The following is a 27213-nucleotide window of genomic DNA, read 5'->3' as shown; positions in this document are numbered from 1 at the left end:
TAAATGTGAAGCAGCTGCTTTGTAATCTGCACACGTTCCTGCAACGGCAACATCTTTTCTTGAATTAAAAGAAAAAACAAAGTCAGACTAAACATCTTTCTGCCTATTATTAGTCTCTCTGCTCCCATTACTTTCTACGCTAAGCTATTCTTTTATTAGCGTCCATCTCTGCTGAGGCCATTGATTTGACATCTTGTCCTTGGTTTCTGTTGTTTCAGGTGTGTGAGTGTGTGTGTGTTGTTCTCTTAAAAGGCAATTTAGATGAAATGTGGATAAAGGCATTAAGAGGAATGTTTTGTTTCATCAAGGTTATTTACCACCTGTATCATGAGAGGTTTTAGCAGAGAAATTAGAGGCAGTCCTTTCTAAACAGAATTTCGTTTTAAACTCTCGACATTTTTTCATTTAGACTTTGCGATGCTACTCAGAATCATTTAAACCTGGTAAAGAATAAAATGGTCTGTAGGAGTTTGATACATCATGAATTTTTTTTTTGTTGCTAAAATCACATTTGGCAAAACAATGGCCTTGGTCACTATTTTAGGAAGGTGACAATGTTTTAACCCTTGTGCGCCTGAGGACTGAGGGAAATGATACAAGTTTTATGGGTGTGGGGTCGGTTGGACCCCATTTGTAAACACAAGGGTTAAAACAAAGAATTAAAGATCCCTCTTACAAAACTAAATAAATAAATAAGAAACTATTTTTATTTTCAGTAACATTTTGGATGCTGAATTTTTATTTAAAGATAGCGTTTCGTGACCCACAAGCGTTTTCGACCTGACAGTTTTGCCCTTCGTTGCAAAAACTTTAGACACTAAAAACTAAACATCCGGTCATATTTCTGCAGTGTGGAGGGCATGTATTGACATTAAAAGGTTGCGCATGTAATCTTAAACCAGAAACTCGACCGGCACACTCTTTTATTTATTCCTCCAACTTCTTTAGCGTCTCTGCGGTGCGTCTGCATGGAGTTATTATTGCACAGAAGCAGAAACAAATGTAGCCAAAGAAGTGCGCTGGCAGAGTTTATCGACCTCGGGTTTGAAATCCCTCTTGGAGTTTTCCAATGTGATCACTTTTCTTTTAATGGCCACATTCAGTCAGAGTGATGACGCTGCTGATCAGAGCAGCGAGCCGCACAGAGAGAAATACAATCATCGCTTTCCTCCATAGTAAGAGTTGCCCTCCCCCTGGTGTAGAAACCATGTAATGCAGCAATGACTTCATATTTTCTCAGCTCTCCGTCTATTTAGGCTGAAAAGCCACGTTCAGGCTGCCCACACAGGAGCGGGTGAGACGGGCCATGGATTAGTGTCAGCGATTTACTCTGATTAACCCGCCCACACTGATCTCACAGGTGTGTGTGTGTGTGTGTGTGTGTGTGTGTGTGTTTGGATTTAGCTCAGAGACAGTTTTTAAGACACAACTACTGTACTGTTATGTGTTGGTGTGTTTCCTGAGAACAGGTGAATGAAAGAGAGGTAACATGCTCATGTTTCCGAGTTTGCTCTTGATTTTAATGGTTAGTTTGTTCAGAGATCTATTTTCTATGCGCATATTAATATATCTGTATTGTTCCCCAGCTGCTAACCTTTTGAAAACGCCTTGCAGGGCAGATCCACATCAGTTCCTGTCAGAGCGCGCTGAAAATCCAAATATAATCGGCTTGAACAGACGAATAAAAACTGCTGCTAAAGCTGCAAGATGTAAGTTACCAAAATATGTTTTATCCATGTTTGTTAGAAGTATCATCATGTCGTGACAGTATGATATGAGACAGATAACCTGCTAAATAAAAATAAGATTCCCATCACCTCCTTATNTATCCATGTTTGTTAGAAGTGTCATCATGTCGTGACAGTATGATATGAGACAGATAACCTGCTAAATAAAAATAAGATTCCCATCACCTCCTTATGGAGCTACTGTTACTGTCTGAAGAAATGACAGTAATGTGATTGGTCAAATCCAACCAATCAAGAGCCAGGGGGAGGGTCTTAGTGCTATCAATAATGCTCGTCTATGCTAACTAGCGTTAAGCTTCGTTGTGGTGAACCAGCTGCAGCGTCGCAGCGAGAACAGCAGAGTGTGTGAGCAGCATATACACGAGGTTGATTGACAGTGCTAAGGCCATCCTCCTGCCCACTCATTGGCTCTTTCTAGTTAGCACTGGGATTTTTCCACAGTTTATCTGTCTTATATTGCACCGTCACGACATGGTGACAAATTCAACCAACACCTAAAACAACATATAAATATTTTTTTTAATATAAAAATTACATCCTGCAGCTTTAATGTTTCACCACATGCTGTTATATTAGCGTTTCAGTGCAGCGATTCCTTAGAGTTGTTCCTGAGCAGATTAGTGAATATTTCTGTTGGTTTGTGGTAAGAAGGGAGCTCTAAGCATCCCAAAGGTCCCACAGCCTTTGAAGTGAAGTAGCATCACGTCCTTCCCTGCTTTCTGATGCTCTGCTGCTCACCGGGCCGGGGGGGAGGCGAGGGCGGGAAGAGGGAGAGAGTATGTGGGAATAAACTCTGAGCAATCGTTACTTTTGGAGCCTACACACACACACGCACACACACAGGTTGATCTCAGTGAGATGGCTTAGTCATGAAAGACTATATGATCTGATCTCTAATAAGAGGCTTGCAGAGCGATCGCGATGGTGGTTTTGTAAAAACTGAGCATTCCTGACGGCAGCCATGTTACATCAGCACAATGTTTTCAGAAGGCCCGTCAGGATGACGATAAATCGTCCTGGAAACGATTACGACAAGCGATGATATTGGTATTTCGAGATCATTCTGAAGTAATGCTATGACAGGGTAATAATGCAGTTATAACATCTAAACCTTAATTTTTAAATCTTAACATTTTACATTTTAAATATCCAGAGTTTAACACAATCAAGCACAATAAATAAAAAAAGGAAATAAAAACGACACACAACTGAAACCATAATTAAATGGATTGCGAAGTCTCTGCAACAAAACTGTCCTTCAAAAAATATGAATCATCTTTTTAATATATGATCCAACTTATTGATTAGTTGATTATTGCGACAGGTTTACGTCTTAGTCATGTTCAGAGGTCGTTTTAAAAATAATTCATGCCCCTTTGAGCCTTTTTTGCATTTTGTCACTTTATAACGATGAGCTTCGATGGATTTTGTTGGCATTTATGTTAAAGTGCATAAAGATGGTAGGAAAACAATATACTTCTTTTTTTAACAAGGTTTTATTTATTTATTTTTTCCACAATTTGTGCACATATTTGAAAAACAGCTTGAGCTTCGTTGGATCGATATCGATAATAATAACAGATTTTATTTCTATTATAACAAAATGCGGAGCTTCCAGACAAACACGAAAAGCTTCTCTGAACACCAATCTTAAGGTCTTGCCACTGATTCTCAGTTGTGTTTAGGTCTGGACTTTGACTAGGCCATTCTAACGCGTGAATCTGGACCGTTTTGTCGCAGTTTGTGCTGCAAATAAAATAAAGTTTATTCGTATGCGACACAATTCACGTTTTTCTTGTCAAACATTTTACAAGTATTGCATAAAAGAAACAAACTATACAAATAAAGTTAAAACCAAATGTGAAATTAAGTGCTACTCTGCCGTGAAGGTCAGATTTATTGACCATTTCTCTCTCCAGCCTTTCAGCTTTTAGCTTAGACTGTCCGCCATTAAAATATGTTCAGGCAGACAACTAGATGACTTCTGATTGGTTCCACAGGACTTTAGTCTTTTTTGGGGGTAGCAGCGTAAAAGGGGCTTAATTAAGAAGTACTACTCTTCAAATGTTTGGGCAAACAAAATGAAAACCAAGTTTTATTTTCCCTCGACGTCACATAAATATTCAGTTAAAATACATTGCAGCCAATTGGAAGCAGCCGTGTTTTTAAGGAGCACCTTAAAAACACGGTCTAAGTCGTCTGTGTTTGTTTGGTAAATGAAGAGCTTCGTTGCTCTGGAATTTTTTCAATTCCTCTGATTAGTTTTGGCCGTCAGCGATGCTCAAAGGAGCCTGACAGATTGCCGTGGCTTTACAGATTTATGGCGATTATGCAAGCGCTGCTTTTTAGCCGAATAAACAAATAATTCATCACTTCAAAGATAAACATTGGTTACCTGCAGCCCAACCTCAGTGGCGTTTATGAACAGGAACCTAGCGGAGTGTTGTTTCCATGGCGCCCGCTGACGGTGAGAGAGGCCCTTGGGGGGTTTGGGGAGGGGGTGATTATAAAGATTCACAATCACTGGTGGACCCAATTTGCTTCCTGTGTCAAGGGGATGTAGTGGCTATGGCTGTTGCTATGGCGACCCTGGAGTGGGACGAGTCCCAGGAGGCCCTAGAGGTGCGAGAGATGAAAGGTTAAAGAAGCCTAAATTAGATTTAATCAAGGTGAAGTCAAAGTTGTTGTTGGAGGATGGGCAGGATGGGATGGGAAGCTTTCATGGTATACAACCGGAGATATGATTGAAATCTGATCACTTATATCAATATACTCCATTTAGAATAACCAAGAGGATATTTATTTGCTTAGGATAATAATAATGGCAATACTTTTGGAAATTATTTGGTGTACGTAAATGTCTGGTTTCAACTCTAACTAGAATTTACACCTTGCTCTTGATGAAGCTTTCTTTTCGACTATTCTGAAACGTTCCATAGAAATCCAACCACTTGTTGTTGAGGCTGATCTCTCCCAACCATCAACTTAAAATCTGGTGTTGGTACGTCAGTATGGTTCTGGGTACAACCCTCTTCTTTTTCCATAAGTGCTCCGTCAGCTGTGCCGTGATTTATCTCCTCCTCCAATGCAGCCTGAGCAGCCTCATCAAGTATTCATGCAGCTGCAATTTCTGCTCTAAATGCATCGTTTTACATTTAAAAATTGGTGGGGGAAAAAAAACCTTTCTGCAAAGGGCAGAAATACATCAATAAGTTTGAAGAAGATGAAATACAATACCTGTAAAAAGCCATACAACCCATTGGATGTGTTACTTTTATTTTGCAAAGTTAAATTGAAAACAAACTCTATAAACTAATGACAATTAATAAAAATATTTAACATGAAATAAGAGATTTTTATCAAAACAGACTAATTTTGTTGAATACTTTTTAAGAGCACTGTATTTTTACATCATCATGGATATGTTAGCAAACCAGGAAAGGTGCATGGGATGGATTTCCAGATTCCTTTAAGCTGTCTTTTGTTTTCAGTTTTAAAGAAAGCTTCTACTTTAGAAACGCTCATCCCAAAAGATTAGCTCCATATCTTCAGCCAAGCTCTTAAGGTACTTAACTTAAAAATTGTGTCAGATATCTTACCGACTTCATATCTAATCAAACTGCCTTCTTGGATTACATGAACATTTTGGAGTGAATGGTGGGTTTTCAGAGCAGTTTTATTTCCACATCACCTCTATTGAAGTGTGCATCCCCTGCTGTAACATTTACTTTGCCTGTAGTTTGATCTCCCTCTATGCTTCTATAACTTATTGGACATGTTGAAAAATCCTGCAGCAGAGATACTGGATGCAGAACTGATAATAAAAGTAATTTAATAAAAACCATATATAGATGCTACTTAAATGTCATAAACTATGTCCAATGGTGATGTTTTTTGATCACATGCTTCTATATGCAGACACTCTGTCTGCGCCAATGAAGGTAACCCAAAGACCAAAGATAAAGAAGACTGTGTTAGCATATGCTGTAACTCTAAGACAGTTTTCACTATGTGTATGAATGCATATTAAGATGTGTTTTGTTTTTGAACTATTAAAGTAAGTAGCTATACGCGTCTTTAGAGGGGAGTTTTGAGTATTTTAGCTATTTGCGGCTAACTGTGGTTTGCAAGTACTGGGGCTCCACTCAGCTACAATACTGGGGCTCCACTCAACTACTTGTTGATGCTAATATTTTTTTATGTTTATTGTCTGATTAGACTCATTAGTATTTATATGTTTGCTACATGTAATATAAATAGGATGTGTGAATGTGTGAATATATGAGTTGTGTTGAACATAATTTACCAGCAGTATGCTTCATGCACTATGAAAACACAAAATCTTATCAAGTATTTTTGGTGTAGATTTTAGTGCAAATATCTTACTACACTTGAAATAAGACAAAACTAATTTAAAAGTAGATTTTCAGCAAGATATAAGAGCTTGTTTTAAGTAAATAATTTCTTAATATTGATGAAAAAGTACAGATTGTTTCACTTATAACATGGGAAAATGTCTTGTTATAAGTAAAATAGTCTGCTAATGGAACCAGTACTTTTTCATCAATATTAAGAAATCATTTACTTAAAACGAGCTCTTATATCCTGCTTAAAGGTTACTTTTAAGTTATTTTGTCTTACTTCAAGTGTATTAAGATATTTGCGCTAGAAACTAAAAATACTTGGTAAGATTTTGTGTTTTTGCAGTGTGTGAATGCCGCTCAGGACAAAAGTTTGTCTCTTTGCTTTTGGAATAAAGGTTTCATTAAACTCAAACAAACCAATCACCATTCAGGATCAAATGCAAAGGAGCATCAACTCCATGTTGATGCAGTTAAATCATGGAAAACTCTTTTGTTTTACATTTGACATTTTTTTTCTCTTTTGCCTTCATGCCTCTCCCTGACACGGTGGTGCCCAGGGCAAAGAGCCATTTTAACCAGCTTAAAAACTGCTACCACCAACAGCACAAAGCCACTTGTTAAATATTAAACACAGTAAACACAGTAAAACACTGTAATGAACCTACACACGCACGCACGCACGCACGCACACACACACACACAGAGAAAGTCTCATTTAATTAACCTACTGATGGACAAACCTCAAAATTTGAGAACCGCCAGTTGCCACAGGTCCACTAGCCTTTATCTATCTCACTTTAACGACACCATTGTTCTTTTTTATTCTCACTGCAAATCACCTTCTGCTGTTGAAATATTACTTCCTGTGACAAATGGTGTCTCCATCTTCCATACTGGAAGCAGGGAAGGAGAGATCTTCATCACCGAATGGCTCATCTGGACCGCTTAGAGCAAAGTGATTGAGCACAAGCCGGCATAGACGTTATGACTGGGAACGTTAAAGGGCTTTTGTCCAATGACAGGCTGCAGCCCTGGATCTTCATTACTGCTAAATTCCTCCTGATACACCTGAAATCATCCTGTCATACAAAACATCAGCTATTAGATACCCTATATAATACTATAACATGTTGCATTTTTGGTTACTTGAAGGAGTATTTCTTTAACAGAATCGATCTACTCTGCTTTTGATGGTTTATGTACAATTAAAACACTGTGATTGCTGTGATAATCAAACAAAGTAAAAGAAAAAAGCCTAGAAAATGCCTTACTTAAGTAATAATACTGAACAAATAAGGCAGTTCATTAATGCAGGTTTAACAAAAAACAAAAAAAAACAAACAAACTAATTTTTAATTTGTTTTGTACATGCAGAAAAAAAAAAAAAAAAAAACAACTAATTTTTAATTTCTTTTGTACATGCAGATCTGGACTTAGTATTTGTTCTCTAGGCAGGGTTTTTTTAAACACTCACACTTAAAGATGCACTTTGACAAACTGCAAAACAAACAAAAAAAAGAGATTATTTGAAAAGGCATGAAAAACACAGAACATTTTCAAGTATAAAACTATGAGAACAAAAATAAATTTTGTCCTGGGCAGGCCTTTGGGTACAGCAAATATTTGGACTGCCTTGGTCTCCTGGCATGCCTGCGGGGCCCAGAGGAAGTCTTGTGTTGTTGAAAGTGGAGGCATGAACTTTGAAAGAAGCAAGAGTTTGCTTCAGGTCCCATGAAGAGATCTTAGGCTTTCTAGAGACTTATCTGTGGATTGTGTGTTCTTATCTCAGGGTGAACTAGGTTAGACAGGTAGACTTGAGCATGCCAGAAGTTGTTTTGAATGTCCTTCACTGTCCATGACAACTGAATAGTTTTTTCTTTTTTTTTCAGACACATTCTTGAAACAAATACACCTAACAGATCCAAAAATCAATTTCTCTGATTGCCACAGAGTTCCCATTACCATCCATATTAAAGAAATCAATCAGTCCTACTAGCACTTAGGCGTCACGATTGCCCATCTCTTGTCTAAGAAATCAACATTGATCCAGTCTGTAAGATAAACAATGTTTTTATATGTTTCTATGAGCACTACTCTTCGCTTTTTGCAAAATCATTTGGTTTGACTTTGGTTTATGTTGCGCCCAACACATCTACAACCCCAGACACCTCTCTCGTAGCCACACTGCTTTTGTGTTGACACTGTGTTTATATTATCACACTCCACCAGTGAGAAGCTTTTGGTTTCCATTTCCCCGGCTGCTAGTGGAACAAGTGAGGAAACGCTGCTTCTTCTACCTCCTTGCACATCGTCTTGTCCTGTGCTCTCTAGCAAGCGTTCCCTCTGCGCCCCGTGGCATCGAGTGGGGCAAGGGGCTTGTGAGTGCTGTTGCTTTCCCTCGGTTAGCGGAACATAAAAATTTCATGTTTGGTTCAAGAGAGGGTTTCGTTGTAGCAATTATAACTGACTTGTTCTTTCAAAATCATTTCCACTTGATTGCAGACTTTGGGGCTTGATACCAATTGAATGGGCCTCATGAATACCGTAGCTTTCCACAGTCATGGTGAAACCCGGTGAGAAGAGAAATGCATGATCATTCTTTGCCGTTCTGCAGGTCTGTTTGTTTTGTGATTAAAATGCTCTGTCATCTACTTACGGTCTTTGATAAATTTTGCTACAATGTAAAGTAGTCGGTGTACAGATTGTACAATAGCATAAATTTGCTGTCCCTTCAAAGTAACTCTACTTACAGCCATGAAAATCTAATCTGCTGGCCACAAAAACAATATTCTGTGTGGCCGCCATTATTGTCCAGCACTGCCATAACTCTTGGGCTCTTCACTAGGGCTTCACAGGCTGCCATTGGAATCCTCTTTAACTCCTCCATAACAATGTAATTTTGTTCCTTCATTTTCTGTTTGAAAATCCCACAGGTGCTCAATAGGGTTATGGTCAGAGGACATGATTGGCCTCCAACACCTTTACCTTTACCAGTTTCTTGAGCAAGGTGGTGGTCGTCTTGGAGGTACGTTTGGGTTGGTCACCATGTTGGACTTCCTCACAGGACTTTTCTACCATGGCGGACTGGAACCCTTCCTAGTTCTCAAACATGACTTTGTACCAGTGTTGCGTTTCCACTAGAACAAGGCTCCTGAACACCAAATCTGGTGCCATTTGTGCATAACTGGTTCTTCAGTGCGAACAGTTGCATAATCTGTTGTGTCACCCTATGGGCCGGTCAAACTGGTGACAAAGAAACAACAAATATGGCAGCGAACAAGGACCACAGAGGTGCAAGGTGTCCTCCATCTTACTACTATGCTCTTCTCCCATGTTGTGCAATGCCCCATGGTTCCCAAGAGGAATGGAAATGGGTGGTGGCTCTCAACAAACAACGGCATTTGGAGACACATGAACCGAACCTATTATAGAACCAGAGTTCTTACTGTACAGCAAACTGTAGCTCCCCACAGTTTGCCCCCAAACTATGACACTGCCACCACCAGGCTTGACAGCAGGCAAGACACACTCTTTGTACAATTCACCTGATTGCTGCTACACTTACTTCACACCATCTGAACCAGATATGTTTCTCTTGGTCTCAGTCAACCATAAGACATGTTTCCAGTAATCCTTAGCCTTAGTCTATTTTCTTCCACTAACCTGTTTGTGGGCTTTCTTGTGCTTCATCTTCAGAAGAGACTTCATTCTGGGATGGAAGCCATGGAGACCAGTTTGATCCAGTGTGAGGGGTATGGTTTAAGCAGTGACTATCTGCTTAAACCATAAAGCAGTCAACCTCTTCAGCGATGCTGGCAGGACTCATATGTTTATTTAGAAGAGACAACCTCTATATATGACCATGAATTTGGGCACTCAGCCTCTTTGGTCGACCACGGTGAAGCCTGTTCTGGGAGGAAGCTGTACTGTTGAACTGCTGTATGGTCTTGGCCACTGTGCGTGCGTACTGGCGCTAATCCTGTGCCTAAACTGCACTGTCATCATGCGCTACTCCCCTGTAATCTCTTTGAGATGGTTCAGCTCTCCCCATGTGGACTAAAACATTTTATTAGCCTCCTGTTACAAAATGCATTTACACCTTTTGACACTTTCTACTTTGTAATTCCAACCCAGGACAGCTCATTGGAGAAGGGAAACCTTTTTATTGGGCCATTTCAGGTAAATCATCTCATGTGTTTATGGAGAAGTTTCCCACTTTGCTGTCTTTGATCCGTTGAAAGCGTAGTGCTGTTGTTCCTGTACTACACTCTGGCTTTGGATGTGTCTTCATGTGATCTCTTTGGTTCTCCAACAATACTTGGTTAAAGTTCCTTGTATGTTTTGTTTTCTGGTTTTAGCTAAATTGACCTGTTCAGAGAAAAAGGGCAGAAAACTGCTACTGTTCCAAGTTGTTGCTAGCTGACTAAAGAATAAATGAGTTAGTTGATACCACCAACCCATTTAGTTGACTGTGAGAGGTTTAGCAGCCAGAAACCTTTAGTTCTGGACTCTGGACTCCATTGAAGAGGTGGGTGAGAGGAGAACATTAGCTAAGCTGAACGTAATTATGATAATTCCTCTCACCCCCTTTATGAGACTGTGGGGGCCTCAAGCAGCTCCTTCAGCAGCAGGCTGATACACCCACTGTGTAGGAAGGAAAAATTTCAGAGGCTATTCAGACTGTATAACACTTAGACCCGGTAATGTAACACTGATAAATTGTTAAAATATCTGTACCACGACTGCCTTTGTTATCGCTCACCTTGGCATTGTGCAGTACCATCGTTTCTTAAGTTATTTCTTTTTCATTATTTTTCTAGGCACAACATCACAGCTTCTTTTTAAAGAACTGGTTTTACACATGCTGTCATTGGTGGTTCAAATGGAGCTCAAGTTTTATCATATTTTGTGGTACTATTGTGATAACAACAAAAGGGACAATAAGAAATGTTTATTACTTTTCTTTTAGGAAACTGAATGCCACAGCAATCGCAGCCCCACAAATACAAGTACTGCTCTAGAAAAACATTCAACTTGTAACAAGCTTCTTTAGTTCACCAGTCACATAAAGAAGTGTGATTTGTGTCAGTAAACGCCAGTAGAGGAGTAATCTGATCTTTAAATTCATTTGTATTCATTGGTACAGTTTTATTGAACAGTGGAGAAAAATAGTAAAAACAGCAAAATTCTGACAATGCAGACAGTTTCAGGGGTTTTCATCATTATTTGGAATTTATTGTGACAACAATACATAAAATCTTAAGAAATTTATTATGATAAATGATGCAGTAAATATCCACCCCTATATGCTGAATAGCTTTTAGTTATTTTATGTTGTTTTCTATTGTGATTTAATTGTTGCTTGTTGGAATTTTGTTCTTTGCTGCTGTGACACATAAATTTTCACATGGTGGAATTAAAGTGCATCAATCTAAGATCTGTTTTCTAAGCCTACATTTCCCAGAATGCTGTGCGGTTCTGGATCGGAGTTTGGTGAAATTATCAAAATTCTATTGTATTTTCTGTAGGTATCGATCACGTGCTTCGCGATACATATATCTGTTGTAGCAGGAACACATCTCCTCTTTTTTAAAGGATCCTCAACTAGCAACCCTCTGACATCCATGACCTGATTTCCCTCTGTTGCTTGAACACCACAGATGAGCTTCACTTCACCTAGAGGACAAGAGCAGAGGAAAGAAAGGAAAAGTGATGGATGCTTCCCTCTGCCGCGGTTCATACATAATGAAGGCAGGAGTTCAATTATGCAAAGCTTTGATATTGATCCCAGAGTTTGTCATCGCTGCGTCCTGAGACGTAAGGAGAAGGATGAGGAAAATATGTAGTATAAATTTGTTATTTAGAGAGAACAACGCCCTGCTTCAGCCTCCTGTCCATAACCTTTTAGCTGTCTCTGCATATGAACAAGACCTTTCACGGGTTCTCCTGATTGGTAGTTTAAGGTCAGTAGGTGGAGCTCCATGGTGACAGCGTCCACTGAATGGACTCTGATCAGCTGACTGGATTCATTCAGGTTACAAAAGGGAGCAGAAAAATAGACGAAGTGTGTTTGTGTTTGAGCTCACAGGGCTCCTGCATCGCCAGATACAACAGCGCAGCTGGTGGTGCCGCCGTACACACATGATTCTGCTGTCTCACACACACACCCACACACACACACACACACACACACGCGCGCGCACACACACACACACACACACACACACACACAAAGCTGTCAAAACAGCATTCAATTATAAATTAGATGCAGACATCTTACTAAAGAAAATACACGCTAGTATAAGATAACTCTGATCATCGTTTATCAAAGTTTTGTGGCAGGAAGAGGTCAAATTAATAAATATTTAAACACGTAAATCACCTTAGTAGGATGTGAACTAGCTGAGGCAGGTTCGGGAGAAGTTCGGTGAGCTGCTGGTTGTCACACAGCATGATAGTAATTTGGCTTGTAAATATGTAATTAACTTGGTTGTGGGAGGACGTTTTCCGAACAGCGTCATGACGAAGCTTTTTTAGGTGAGACTAGAGCTCCAGTGTGCACATCTTCTCCTTGACCTGCCTTAAATACAATCTGATTGGAGTAACACTGGTCATCTGATGCGAACCGTCTTCATCACTTTAGGATCTGGTCGAGTACAACTTCTCGTTGCAGGAGTTGTACTCAAAGTTGCTTTAATTTCAAACCACATCAAGATCATGAATGTTCTCTAAGGACTGGTGATGGTCGAATGTATTGATGAAACTACCCATTAACAAGCTGTTACAATATTAATAAATAGCAGTCTCTGCATTGAAGAGTACTTCTTACAACAAAATAATAAAATCTGCTGGGATTGCAACTCTTTTTCTGACGTTTTTTCCTGGAGGCTAACAGTAACCCACTGTAAGCTGATACTGAAACAGAAGACACTTTTTTTCTTGTAGAAGCACGAACATGTATTCGACCGTGAAGCACTTATGATGCTAAAATCACAGCGCCTTATAGTGGCCTGGCATGACAACTGCAGCTGACTCAAGGTGTCTCGGCTGTGCCGTCTAAACATGGAACTTTTCCCCAATAAATATTTGAAAATACCTGCAGTTTCCAGACAGCGGTCTTGTAAGAAAAATCTTCAGTCTTGCTAAAAAAGTTCTTTAGATGAATGTCAATATGACAACACTACACTCTGGTGGAAGGCTGCTGTCATTGCGTGGTAGAAAGTGTGCATCTGGTGACTTGATGCTGTAGAGGAGTTCCTTTGATCTGACAATTACAACTTTTAGTCTCTAGAAGGTCAAACAAATATTTACGGTGAGCCTTTAATTTGAAACATGTGCCTTAGTGTGTAAAGCATGCCTTCACAGAGCGGCCTTATGAACCTCCATGTGTTCACACTGACTTGTTGTTGGACTCATCCTTAAACTATGATTGTGCAAAATAATCATAGTGAAATAAATGTGATAGATAAATAAAAGGTGCTAAATGAGTGCCTTGTGCTGTGTTGTATTTTCCACATTACAAATGTTTTTGTCACACTTTCAGATAATGAAAAACAACAAAGAGCAACTAAAATCACTTTTCAACAAATTTCTTTGCTAAGAAAAAGTCCTATCAAAATTCACCAGCATTGTGTGAAAAAGTAATTGCCCCCTTACAACTAATGACTATTAGACACAGAGTCTATTCTTGACTCTGCCTTCAGGAAGTCATCACAACATGGCTCCTCTATGAACCCTTTAGCAATGGTTTTACCAGCGTTTCACTGAGAAGTAGCTCCTAAAATGAGCTCAGCAGATATGCAGTTTCACCAGCTGTTTGCTAATTGCTGCTGGCTAGTCTGAAGGATCTGAGTGGTTGTAGTCGCGGGGGAGGGCTGCTCTATGAAGCAGAAGCTTAGAAACTGGAGCTCAGAGGAGGAGCTGTATCTCTAAGGCGGAGCTAGGTCCAACCAGGCATTTTGTACAGCTGAATGGTTGCCATGGAGATTAGAGGATTTCTCAGGCATGCATGAAAACGTCAAGGTGACACTCTAAGTGTTTTTGATGAGGTATTACATTATAGCATGATGTAAAGCTAAAAAATAAACTAAATTTTACATAATTCTTCCTCTTTAAAATCGAAATTGTGGGAATCATAATACTCTGAATGATTTTATACTTTCTCCTTCAGTTCTGTCCTGTAGATGGCCTTGTTATCATAGACAGTGAATTTACTTTAATACATTAGCGAGCTGCTGAGTCACAGCAGCAGGTGGACTTTTCTCCCACAAATGTGGGAACTGAAACTTACATCTTTGGTCCCGTTTTACTTTAAACATCCACTAAAATACATTTCCCCCCCTTCCTACTAAAGTGTGTTTAGTGAATTATGAGAAAATACTACCCTTGAAGTCCAGATATTAATTATTACTTATCCAGTGTTAATATTCATGTGACGCCACGCCACACAGTCCTCTTTCACTGCAGATTCAACTTTACGTGCTCGCTGAGCAATTTGCTGCACTGCGTTCTGCCAATCAACGCTCATTGCCGCTAATATTTTAATATTAACATGGAAGTGAGGACAGATACACACGGAATAACGTCGTCTCGCATAAACATCGCCACTCTGGGTGTCTCGTGCGTTCAGCTCGGCAGTGAATGAGTTACTGCTGGTGCAGTGTGTGTGTGTGTGTGTGTGTGTGTGTGTGTGTGTGTGGGTGTGTGTGTGTGTGTGTGTGTGTGTGTGCTCGGCGCGCCCCTCCCTGGTCGCTCCGCACGCCGCTGCTCGGCAGCCTGCAGACGGATGTTGCCGCATCTCGGCGCTCCACCACCACGCTGCGTTCTCCAAATGTTGCCAAATCTCCTCCTCTGTCCTCCCGTCTCTACCCTGACATACACACACGCACACACACACACACACACACTCTCTCTCTCTTTCTCTCTCTGTCTCCAACACACACACACACACTCACACACACTCTGACAGACAATCACACGTAACAGCGACATTTCTCTCCGGCTTCTATACACACACACACAACTCTCCGCTGAAAGTGGCTCATCGTCAACTAGAACGGTACGTTGAAACTGTTCCGCCTTTATTGTGACAGCTTCTCGTGTGGGATGACAGCTGCGTGTATTTTTGCATATTTTCTGTTTATTTTCGATCAGGTTTCTCTCCCATTTTCTGCACACAGACATGACGTCTGTCCTCCCGGCACTGCGTATCAGTCGGGTTTCTTTTCGCTTGTTTGTGTTGCGCAACATTCTCCAGCATCCAGGAGGCAGATTCTTTTACTTTTATGCGCAGTGGAGGTTCTTTTTTTTTCTCCCCCTCTCTTATATTGGATAGAGGAAATTGGGGCATGAGACAGCACAAAGTCGTTAAACGATCAGCTCCCTTAAATCTAGCCTGACATAAGGACGGTCAAGTAAGGTTCAGCCAGCCAGAGGGATTTAGTCAGGTCGTGTCTTCATCCACTTAATGCAGGTGATGGAGAAACGCAGTATTTAACCTATGTTTTCCCTATGAAAATACTGGATACCCCCGTATTCCATAGCAAATGATGGAAGCTTTTAGTAAAGCTCAAATATATCCATTTAAAAACAATGGAGTTTGATTCTAGTGTTTTGTTTGATTCCATGACATGAATCAATCCCGCTTTAATCACTGTGAGCTAAACTAGATAAACTGTGGACCGAGTAGAGATAACTAGAGTCTGCTCAAAGCACAAGCAAACCGAGCTGCTTTCTTTGTTCCTCCAGGCCAGCAGGGGGAGCTCTCCTGGAGTGAATGGCTTCTCAAACAGATGTCAGAACTTTGAATCTAGGAGTAACATTTTTGAAGATTGAACCCCATCTTTTTAAACCTTTTTAAAAAAAAAAAAAAAACTATTAAAAAAAGAATTTTACATCTTTTAAGTATTAAAATTTACGTAAGCTTTAAAAATGTAACATAAGTGGGAAAATATTCATATTTCGACTGTTAATAAGGGTTAGTTAGTGTGATAACCTTGCATAAGTACACCATGGTTTTATGGTATTTACATACAATTTTAAGCAGCATATAACTGATTGGATAGTTTTTATTTAAAACAGAAGGGGCTCAATTAAGCCTGACACAATAATCAAGAAATCAATTAACCACATAACAAATTAAAATGAGCTCAATAATTTCCACTGTGATGATTTTTTTGAAGATCAGTTTTGTTTAAATGTCTTATTTATAGTTTCTTTTGTAAATTGTTTTCATTTCCTCGTTAATTTATTGTTTGTTATTGTTGTATTTTATTTTAGATTTTAAATGTCTTCCAGTTCCAGTGTTAAATGTTCTTTACACAGTTAAAACACTGGGAGGCCGAACTTGCATTACAATGCCGTTATCAATATATTGCTGGAAAATTGTCTCAAAACAGCAATATTATCGTGTATCGCAATAATTATTGGGACAATGTATCGTTCCTGCTAATTAAATCTATTGGTTAATCACAGTTATTTAGATTATTCATTTATAGAATAAAATAAATTTAGGTGCAGTTTGAAGAGTTTAGAATGATGAATATCAACACCAGCATAACAATTTCATATTATTTTATCGTATTAGTGACAATGACCATATTAGTCAATTAGCCAGGCTATCTGCTCAGGTAGAACCTGATGTGGCTTAAAGTTTCTGATTTTTTTCATACCAGATCCGATTTCTGATTTTAATCCAATTTTTCTTCATTTTCTTTGCTTGTATTCTAAAAAACCATTTCCAAATGACAGAAATTATTTTCAAAAAGGAGCTTTTATTTCAATCTTCTGTGAGTTGTATAGTGGAGTATCAGGGCCAGGCAACGATAATGATTTGTTAAATTGTGAGAAAAGAGTCTCAGTATTAGTAGAATAAACACGCAATAGTAAAAAATCTTAAGATTAGAAGAAAAAAAAAGTTGTTTTAATGAGAATTAAGCGTCAATAAAGTTACCAGGACCTGATGAGACTAACTCCGTTTGTGTAAATCTTTCTTTGAAATAGTCATTTGCAGAATCTTTTCAAAGTCCTGCATCTGATAATTTGATGCTGACGTGTTAAAACATGAGATACTCTATGTAAAACTCTAACCGAAGCTGCTCAACATTCCTCGCTTTAATCTTTTTATTTTTCTCATACAAATTCTACTAGAAGTACGACTTTATCCTCCTGATATTACAACTTTATTCTGGTAATACAACTTTTTTTTTTATTCATAAAATAATAAAATCTGAGCTTGACCCGAACGTCTCACCATGGAGTTGACCTGAATTCAAAGTACAAATAAAGAGAAGCTGCTAAACATGCTCGTCAAACAAGACGGTATCAGACATGTCGACATCACCAGCCGCATTTCCATTGACCATAAAATTGGGCAAACTGAAATTATGAAAATTAACTTAATGGAAACACGCCAATTCACGTTTTTTAATAAAAAGTTTTTGTCTTTGGTATGAGGTGTTTTTTTTTTGGCCGTGTCAAAATAGATGTATTTCGCAAAACTGCAATGGAACTATTTTTTTTTTCTGCATCACAAAAGTCACATGATCTACAACCGGACATTACTAATGGCAAAAACAACAAAGAAGACGACAAGAAGTCGTAGAAAGATGATGATTTGTTTTTGTTTTTTTGCTTGTTTTCAGAAAATGTGCAGCTGGCTCCACCAGATCTCTCACAGCTTCACACACGTCATAAAAAGTTGTCGTTCAAACATGATGAATCCATAGTTCTTCTCTAAAATTGCTGACTACGATTTCCCCAAAACACCGCATATGTAGTCGCTGCCAAGTAGGCGGGGCTTGTCACTGCCTGAATGAGACGCTGATGTATCCTCTGACGGCTAATAGATGGTGAGCTCTAGCGCTATTGCTGAATTATGACTATATCTCATTTAATTGTTTACATCCATCGCTGCCATGATTTTTAATGACTTATTGTGCAAACAAGCTTATTCATTTGTGATTTTAATTTCATTTACAACGCAATTGCGAAATTGTGTTTTTTCAACATTAGCAGAATACAGCTAAAGATTTGTGCACATTTGTAGTGGAAACCGAGCTATATGAACTTTGAAAATCCAAGAAGTGAAAAATTAAATCTTCAAAAACCAAAAAATTGATAATCGCCGAAGCAACCTACAGTCATCTGCTCAACGGACATGCTGTTGTGGGTTGGAATCAGTGTTATCTTAAGAAACACGAGAGAACATATCTGGTGTTAGGAAATGTTAGCCTTCTTTCAGTTATTGTTGACTGGAGGTGAAAACTGGCATTATCTGGTTTCTGATGGCTGTTGAAATTTACTGAAAACGGGGCCCCGCATATCAAAACACAGCCCAGGTCCCCGTACGGCATTGGAGTGGCTCTGGAGATAACTCCCATCCAGGTGATGCAGATGAACTCATTGACTTCCTCCTCCTGCCGCCCCTCCCCTGGCTGATGTTTTTCTCTCTACCATTGCCATGGTTTCCATGCAGCACGCTGGCAACAGAACGGCAAAGTCGCTCTCCTCGCGCTTGTTTTTATCCGGGGCAGGACGAATGACTGTGCAAATCCGGACCCGGGTGCAGCGCGAGACGATGAAGACGGTGTGTGTGGGAGTGTGAGGGTGGGAGGTATGTAATTTGGTTAAAACAAGCAAGCGGCCATCGTATGCACTCCAAAACAGATCACTGTTCTTCTGATGATTCATTCATGCTGAGGAGGATGCTGCTGTTGCACCATCCTCGTCTGTGATACGTGTGTGTGAGTATAGGGATGTCTGCAAGAGGATGATTGATGCCAAGCAAAGCTGCTATTTTTCCAGATTAGTCAGTGTTCCTCCTTCTGTGCGTTTGAGCTACCGTCGTGTAATAAAGCTGCTCCAGTTTCCTTTGCAGGGTCTGCTGGTACCGAACGGTTCCAGTGACTCAGCAAAAGGTGCTTCGACCCAGACTCTGTGTGTTTGTTAGGGATCTAAATGAGCGTCTGTTTGTGTGCAGGATTATTTTTAATCTCATGTGAAACTGTGAATGAATGAGTTCTGGACGTGGTGTTTTCCTCGGAGAAAATCTGTCCATTGTTTTACATTCTGGCTAAAAATAGGCCAGAAAAAAAATAGTCTTCCAACATAGAGGTCTAATTTTATTTAGTCAAGAATTAGAGGAGGTTTGGTATGAATTAAAAATGCTGATTTTTTTTTTTGTCCGTCTCAGGAATCTCTATCCAGCTACTGTCAGTACGCAACTGGGCAAAAGCCGATATGAGATTCTCTCAGCGTGATAAACAAATGTGAAAAAAAACAAAAAAAACTTTGTCATGGTATTATTGTAGTGAGTCGCTGTTATTCATTGGGAACAAAACCGCCTGTAAATAGCTAAAACCCCCTGCAAATACTTGAGAGCTGCTCTAAGAACACTCATAATTCTTAATAGTTCACACAATAACCAAACCTTAACTTACATTAATACACACAGTTTAAAAGGTATTAGCTCTACCACCGAAACTAACGTCTACAGTCTTCCTCATTTTCACTTTGGGGTTCAGCCAATCAATTACTGAAATGCGAATAATCTCAAAAATTTTGTCCACAAATTTACGAGATTACCTTACCGTTTTCAAAACAGGAAAGCATCAATTATTCCATTTCTGCTGCTGTTAAAGTGACATACTTAATATTACATATGTAATCATACTGATTGTGACATTTATTGACTACTTTTTTTGGCAACACAGCAGTTTCATATACAGTACAGATATGGGGTTTTTTAGCTACAGAGATTTAGTGGGATAAATTAGTCATTGTCAGCTGAAGCACTAGGTTGTTTTGAAATAGAATTGTAGCAGACGTACAGAGTGCCAAAAAACTGAAGTAAAATATGGAATAAATATCAGCAGAATTAAAACATTTACATAAACCTGCTTGTTGAAAACACTGACACCTAGAGTTAGCTGGCTAACTAGCTAGTTTAGCTAGCTCCTAACATTTCTTTTAAACTTTGTTTAAAAAAAACAAACAAAAAAATAAAACAGATAAAAACATTACTGTAATAACGGTGAAGGACAGTGCTCCTTTATAACCAGGACAGTAAAACGTTTTGTTTTGTTTCACTCTCTCGTTTCCAGCTTTCCAAAGAGGGAAACATGGGAGTGAATGAGCCGGCTAATCTCTGCTGCAAACTCCGCCCTTTCCAGAACTTTCTCTGCCATTTTATTAAAAAGACATTAAACCAAATGAGAAAGTGTTTATGGTGTCTGGCCCTATCTACATGTAACTATGTGGTGAATTTAGCATGAAGGTTTCTGCTTTAAGCTTGACACCCTATTCCATTTATGATTGATATTTATTTTGATATAGAAAAGAATGTAATTCTGGAGCTATGCTTATAAAGTCCAATATAAAGCTTTTTATTTTAAAATCAAGCTTGTTGATCACTCGGTTGCAATTTGATGGCAAAATCCTCATTATGCCTAAGCCATACATGTGGCGGCGTTTTCAGTATTCAGTATAGAAAGTATTGTGAAAAAAGGCAAATGATGAGTTACAAAATGCTCTCTCAAAAAATGTTCTTGACAAGTTTTCCGGCATTTAGCAAATAGGAATAATTTTGGTAATTCTAACTGAGCTAAAACATGAAAAGTTTGGTCTGATTTAACGTCAGAGAGAAAAAAAAACGTGCAAGTGTCTTTTTATTTGTTATATTTAAATATCTGGTTTCAACTGTATGTTAATGCATGGTGAATTCCTCACTCAGCAAGGATTACTTCAAACACTCTGACATTATTGAAACTTTTTGTTTAACTTCTAAATTTCCCCAGTAATATTGTTTTATTTTCTTTTATTTTGTTTACTTGAACCTAGTAGTTTTTATTGCCTCATCTGTTGCACTGAATGTATCGCTCCATCCCTCTCTATGATCCAGCTTAAAAGTCTTGGTTATGGATGAAATAGACATATTTAGCCGGACTGTTAAATTCTCTGAAGACTTGATGAGAGGGGAAAAACGATTTGGTTAATATTGGTCTTTGTCTCATTTTTGACATTCTCTGAACTGCTAATTTGACTGGACCAAAGTAGAGTTTCCATAAAATATTAACGCTGTTTGTGTTGCGTTTGCCATGGAAGATGAAAATAATATTAAAATGTGTGAAAAATATTAAATCTAAAACTGAAAGAGGATAAAAGGGGCATTTTGTCACATGTTGCATTATATTTCTTAAACATTCAAGAAAAGGCCCTGTTTATGCCAGTATGTTCACTGATGAGGCAAACATTTTGTTCTGACATGCTTCTAATTAAACTCAGTGTCATTGACAGAGCTACGTTGAGATGTTATGCTAAGTGATGTGTTTTGTTAATGACAGCACATGCTAGGGTTTTCTTCACTCTTCATTAAATCACTGGCTGCGTCTTCTTCAAACATGGCCGCTGAAGCATCACCTGTTGGCAGGAGATGATGCTCTTATGTGTTGCTGTGGTCTGTTCTCACGTTGCTCTACAAAACCTAAATTTTACTCAAATGAATAACATTTAGCTTTCTGAAAAATAGAAAAAAAATCTCTGCAAATTAGTTCTCAACTGAAGTAAAAGTCTTGAAAGAAACTTTTTGCAAAGACAGTCCTAACTGAAGGGCCTTCCTACCGTGCTGCAGACGCTGAAACAGTTTGCAGTTTCTCTTATACGTGTTTTAGTTTAGCTGGCAGCTTAGTCACACAGGATTGATTACCATAGCAGGGCTCTTCTGCACAAACAGATTCAGCTCATTGACCAACTAGCACTGCAACCAACTCTTTGTTTTTTCGATTAAATGATAGTTTGTCGAAATAAGATGGATGTTCCTTGCTGGGCAAAATTAATCAGGTACTTTTTGTACCGTTTTATGTCATATAGAGCCATGTGTGTTGTTTTAGTCTTTAATCGTCATACATGCAATAAACCCCAATCCGGCATTACATCACGACTAATGACAAGTGACGTGAATAACACCGATTGTGTGGTTGTCATGGCATCTTTTAAGGTGTTTTCCACCTGCCACATTTGTTACATTGTCAGCTGGTGCGGTTCTCTTTCACTCTGCACCATGTCTAACAAACCAAATACTTTGAAAAATCTGTTCCCTTCCCTCTTCTGTGGTGGCGCTGCACCACAAACCACTGAAGAAAACGACCGGAAAACTTCTGAAGAAGACACTGAGCGCAACTCCCCATTTAACGAAATGTCAAAAAAATGTAGTGGCGTCAGATTTTAATGGTTGTAGGATTTCTCTTTTGTGTTTGGCAAAAGACCTTTAGTCCTTTCTCCTGCTAGCGCTAGTCTATGTGTTGTGTTGGTTGTATTTTCCCAGAATGTCGTGTGTTGTAGTCTACTTCCTGCTTTTAGAGCGGTTTCCGGTCAGCATGCAGTTGCATGTGCATTCGAATCGTGCCGGAGTTCACTTTCAACCAAACCGGACTAGAGTTCGCCTTTTTAGACAGCATCTGAGTTTGATTACGCGTTTGCACCTCCCCAAAATGAACCGGACATTCTACGGAAGCGAACACGATTAAAGCATCTGCAACTTTCCGGAAAGTTGATGTTTTACTTGCAGGAAACAAAGGCAAGCATATGAATATGACTGAGTTGACTAGCACCACATAGTGGTAGCTGGACGATTGTCTCAGGACATCTGCAGCTGTTGTGGGTCGTTCCTGATCTGCATCAATCAATCAACTTTATTTCTTTAAAAACCACTAGGGTAGCCAAAGTGCATTGGACAGTCAAGTGGTTTAAGGAAGAAACAGTAATTATCTGCTTTTCTTTGTTCCAGTTGATAATTCAAGACCTTGTCCACACAGAGACAATGTTAGGCGTACCTGCAAAGGTTTTTTGTCGTTTTGTTATCTTAGGAGACCAGAGTATATAAATTTGAAGACGCCGAGTTCATGTTCTCTCTGTTCTGCATGTGCCTCGCTCTCACAAACACCGAACTTTGTGCCGTTTGGTGCTTCTTCTGTCGTTCGCTGGCCAGTGTTACAGTGCCACAGATTGGCCCGGCGGACCCACTACAACATTTTCTGCAACCTGTTGTTGCCTCGTGCTCCCCACAATTAACTGAACTGCAGGAGGAGCTTTTTGTTGAAACTACAGGAGTTATGGGCTGTAAAAGAGAACATGAAGTTGTGACAGATTAGCTGCCGTCCAGCTTTACATGCATCTGAGAAAGTGATTTAGAGGAAATGAGGTGTTAATGACAGGCACAGGGTTTCCAGCACACACAACACGTCTTACTATCCAACTGGTGAAGCTGCTGACCATTGTAAAGACGCTGCCACCCTCACGACTCTCCTAAGACCACTTGGCGTAGCTGGAGATTGCAGACCTCCTCGACTGTTCTCTTTCTTCATTAGGTCGTCTCATTAAAGTCTTAGGCGACTTATGTCATGGGGTAAACACTTGAATGGGGCCATTAGATGGCTTGCCAATCTGTAAACCAGCCAGATTATGTAAATGCAGCATTTGGAATCTGCTTGAACCGGCATCTTTAACGCTCCAGACTTTACACTGATTTGCCGTAGAAAGAAAAAAGAAAAAGTTACTGCTTTATTATGTAACAAAGTTCTCTAATCAGCTTGTTTACTGCTAGGAGTACTACTGCCTCTGCTCACTGCACAAATATAATTACTCCACCGCTCTTCACATACAGACATAATAAGACTCTCTCCTCCCTTAAACCTGTCAGTTAAACCGAGGAGTCCAGAGGCCATTATCTGCACTCCGCAGAGCCAGGCGACTTGTTGAAGGCAGACATCTAGCGGGAAGGTTGTGACTTTGATGGCAGCTTCCATGTTGCTACCAGTCGCCGAGTTCCCTACCTGCTCAGTGCAGATAAGAGAATCACCTCAGCCAAACCGAGTTTCCAAACACTGGGAGCAGGTTAAGAAGGACCAGGAGAACAAAAAACCTTTTAAGAGACAGACTTCACCGAGTTGTCTGCTCAATGTCTCCAAGATGTTTTGCCTGCTACAAAACTCATTGTTTTTACCATAAGAAATAGCTCAGAGTTTTGTAAATGAGGTTCAGTAAAAAAAAAAAAAAGTTATGAATACTTAACATCTTGCATCCAACAGAAAAACCTCTTAACATCTTCTTACAGTTTAAGTTCAGACTCTGATCCATGCAGGAAAAAATATTACAACTATTTGAACAGTTCTCTTCATATTTAAGATAAACATAAAAAAACAGACTATGTTTGGTTGATTATGTTCTTTGAGTAACATTGTATCTACAAATCCCTCATATATTTTCACTGTGCTGTGAAGCTAGACTGCTTCTGATGCAGCCTGGGGGAAAAAACACCAATCTCAGCCATTTCACCTTTATTTGGACTGCAGGCTCTAGTGGAGTATTTCTGTGCTCTGAGCTGCTGATATTGCTACAGTGTTTCCTTCCCTTTAAGCCTAAAGTATATTAGCAGACAGGACCAGATTCAATATCCAGCTGAGCCGTCAGCAAGTTAAAGGCTAATGGAAGCATGGATTAATCACTTGAAGGTTAAATAACAAAATAAAAATATAAAAAAACTCACCAAACACAAACCAAGGTACGGATTTGATTGAAGTGAAATCTGAATGCATATGTGAACGCCAAGCAGACCAGGGACCGCTCCAAATACAACCAAAGCAAAGGTTCGAGGCCAACGTTAGCGGGAGAAATGGCTACCAGACAAAAGAGAAATCCTACAACCGCTAAAGTCTGATGCTACTCCATTTTTGTTTACATTTTGTGAAGAAGGAATTTGCACTCATGTCTTCTTCAGATGTTAATGTGTCGGTTCCTTCACTGGTTCTTGGTGCAGCGCCACCACAGGCGAGGAGGGGAACAGGTTTTTCAGACAAAAGAGAAAAGGTTTTGGTCGTTTGGCACAGTGCAGTGTGAAAGAGAACCACAGCAGCTGAAAACGTAACAAATGTCGCAACTTTGTTTCTCAGTCTACCGAACTACGAGTTGTGAAATTACACTAACATACAAATTAGCTACCATAAACAGCGCCTTCCTATTCCAAGATAACGTAAAAGCTGTCATAGTTAAATCAGCGAGAGCCTCAACTTTGTCAAAGCAAGAAACAGACCAATACAGCTGAATATTTCTGCCTTTTCATCAAAACTACGTCTCCTAATATGTTCGTTGAGTTTGTCTGAAAGCCCAGCGGTACGCAGGAAGGGCACAGAGAGAGCGGCTGCCGGAGCCAACAGTCCTGGGATTGGTCGGCAACAATGGAGAGCGGAGAGGGGCGGTTCTGGCTCGGAGAATGCAGCAGTGAGCTGTCTTTGCAGTGTTTCTGCACCTCCCTGTTTGTTCTGCTGCCTTTCTCCAGACACAGAGAGGGAGAAAAGATACGCATATGCAGAAAAAATATCTATAAAATCCACAGTGTCTGAATTGTTGTGGAGCAGGGCTGCTTCGTCAACTACTCCTCACCCCACCTACTCTAAACTGAGATCACTCGGTGTTTTTCAGAGGAACAGATCCAGCCATGAGGTGGTGAAGCAGCTCTCACAGCCTGTGCGGTTTCCATCTCCGCTCCGTTCTGCATGACAAGCCCTCCGTCTCCGCAGATGTTCCCTCTCTGTCTTCTTGACAGTGGAGAGACGGTTTCATTTTTGCGAAAGGCCCAGGTGTGCCCTCTGTGCGTTCTGTGATTCCACCTTCGGAGACGGTTGGGGAAGCTATTTGTTTTCCGCAAAACTGCAAGGTGCACAGCTGGCAGGTTGTGGGGGCGAGGACAGCAAAACATTTCCATGTAATCACCCCAAAATCTGAGACAGTGTGAAATGCAAAACCCAAGTAAAATCTTAGTTTATTCCTTTCATTTACTGGCTTAAAATGAACATATCGCATGACAAAATGAGTAGTTTGAAGAAAAAGTCTTCTTCTCTCAAAAGTCAACCATGTAGATTCATCTTTACACACAAAACGGTGACAGTAAATGACAAGCTGTAAATCTGATTCAGAGAGAAATGTGAAGAAAGAGCGTCTGACGGGCAAAAGATAAAAACACTGAGCCCACAGAGAGAGCAGTCACACAGCCAGTTTGTGCTGAGTGCAGCCATATTGAGCCGAGGCGAGGGGGGGGATGCCTCGATGTCTGCCGCTGCTCCCTTCAGATGGTGCAGAGCGGCAGCTAATATTGATCTCTTCATCGGGAGTTATTCCCAAAGCCCCCAGCCCCTGCCGTGTGCTGACAGGGATGTCGGTGTGTATCCAGTGTCCCTGACACACCCAGTCCTCAAAGGGATGGGCCGATCCGAACCCATTTACTTTGTTTTTTTTGTTGTCGTTTTTTTTTGTCATTTCACATTTACTGTTGACATTTCAGCACGCTGCTTTAAGAAAATCCATGCGGCAATAAGCGTTGGTGACATTTGTAACCAGTAAACGGTGCGGCTTGCGCTGCTCGTTGTGCACCGTAAGCAGGGCAGATGGTTTGTAAACCTGGAAGTGATTTATAATCAGAATCCTCGTTAAAACCGAACGCCTTTGTTTGTATGGCTGTTTTTCAGGGGTAAACTGACAAACTGATATAAATCCACAGACATCACACCTTATGTTTCTTCGGCGTTAATCTATACATCGGTGCTGGATTACTTTAACAACCAGAAGCTGCGGTATTGTGTATTGACAATGTATCCCCATCTTATAGAACACAATCATTGACAAGAACAAAGAAACATTTTTTTTTAAAGTATAAAAATGTAATTCTTTTGAAAGTATCGTATCGACTCTATATTGAAACATTCATGGCTGCAGTCCACTCACTGATGTTATGGAAACTCTTACTGTGTTACTGTAAAGTAGAGGTGGACGGATCAATCCAAAACATTGGTAATACCGATACTAAGTCAGTACTGGATCAATACTGGCCTAGTATTGATACTGTAGTTTCAGTTCTTGAAATGCTATTGTATTTTTTTGTACTGTAGTTTCTCAATTCTACCTCAAAAATTTGTTTTGACTAGTTCTTAAATTATAATAATCTGAACTGTATTGAGGAAAAATGAACAAAATCATGTTATGTTATTGAAGTATTTTGTAGCTACATAGAGACTTTGTAGGTTTAAGCAAAGTAATTCAAAGAAGAAGAAAAA

General features: G+C 39.7%; 2 protein-coding genes and 1 long non-coding RNA gene across 3 annotated transcripts in view; 2 read left to right on the top strand and 1 right to left on the bottom strand.

The window, feature by feature from the left end:
* The window catches only part of scamp2 (secretory carrier membrane protein 2), a 33007-nt gene extending 31609 nt beyond the window's left edge, over positions 1 to 1398 (top strand). Inside the window, exon 10 of the transcript XR_477755.2 lies at positions 1361 to 1398. The gene's annotated coding sequence lies outside the window, so the exon portion shown is untranslated. The remainder of the gene's footprint in view (positions 1 to 1360) is intronic.
* Positions 1 to 27213, top strand: part of map1ab (microtubule-associated protein 1Ab) — a 71410-nt gene that overhangs the window by 12603 nt on the left and 31594 nt on the right. The window lies entirely within an intron of this gene.
* The window catches only part of LOC107833108 (uncharacterized), a 33639-nt gene continuing 9663 nt past the window's right edge, over positions 3238 to 27213 (bottom strand). The window contains exon 3 of the long non-coding RNA XR_001658818.1: positions 3238 to 4364. This is a non-coding gene — a long non-coding RNA (uncharacterized LOC107833108). The remainder of the gene's footprint in view (positions 4365 to 27213) is intronic.

The sequence above is a fragment of the Poecilia formosa genome, unplaced genomic scaffold (assembly GCF_000485575.1).
Source record: "Poecilia formosa unplaced genomic scaffold, Poecilia_formosa-5.1.2 Scaffold330, whole genome shotgun sequence".
Lineage (NCBI taxonomy): Eukaryota > Metazoa > Chordata > Actinopteri > Cyprinodontiformes > Poeciliidae > Poecilia > Poecilia formosa.
Note: the sequence above shows the minus strand (reverse complement) of the source record. Positions and strands in the feature narration are given on the sequence as shown.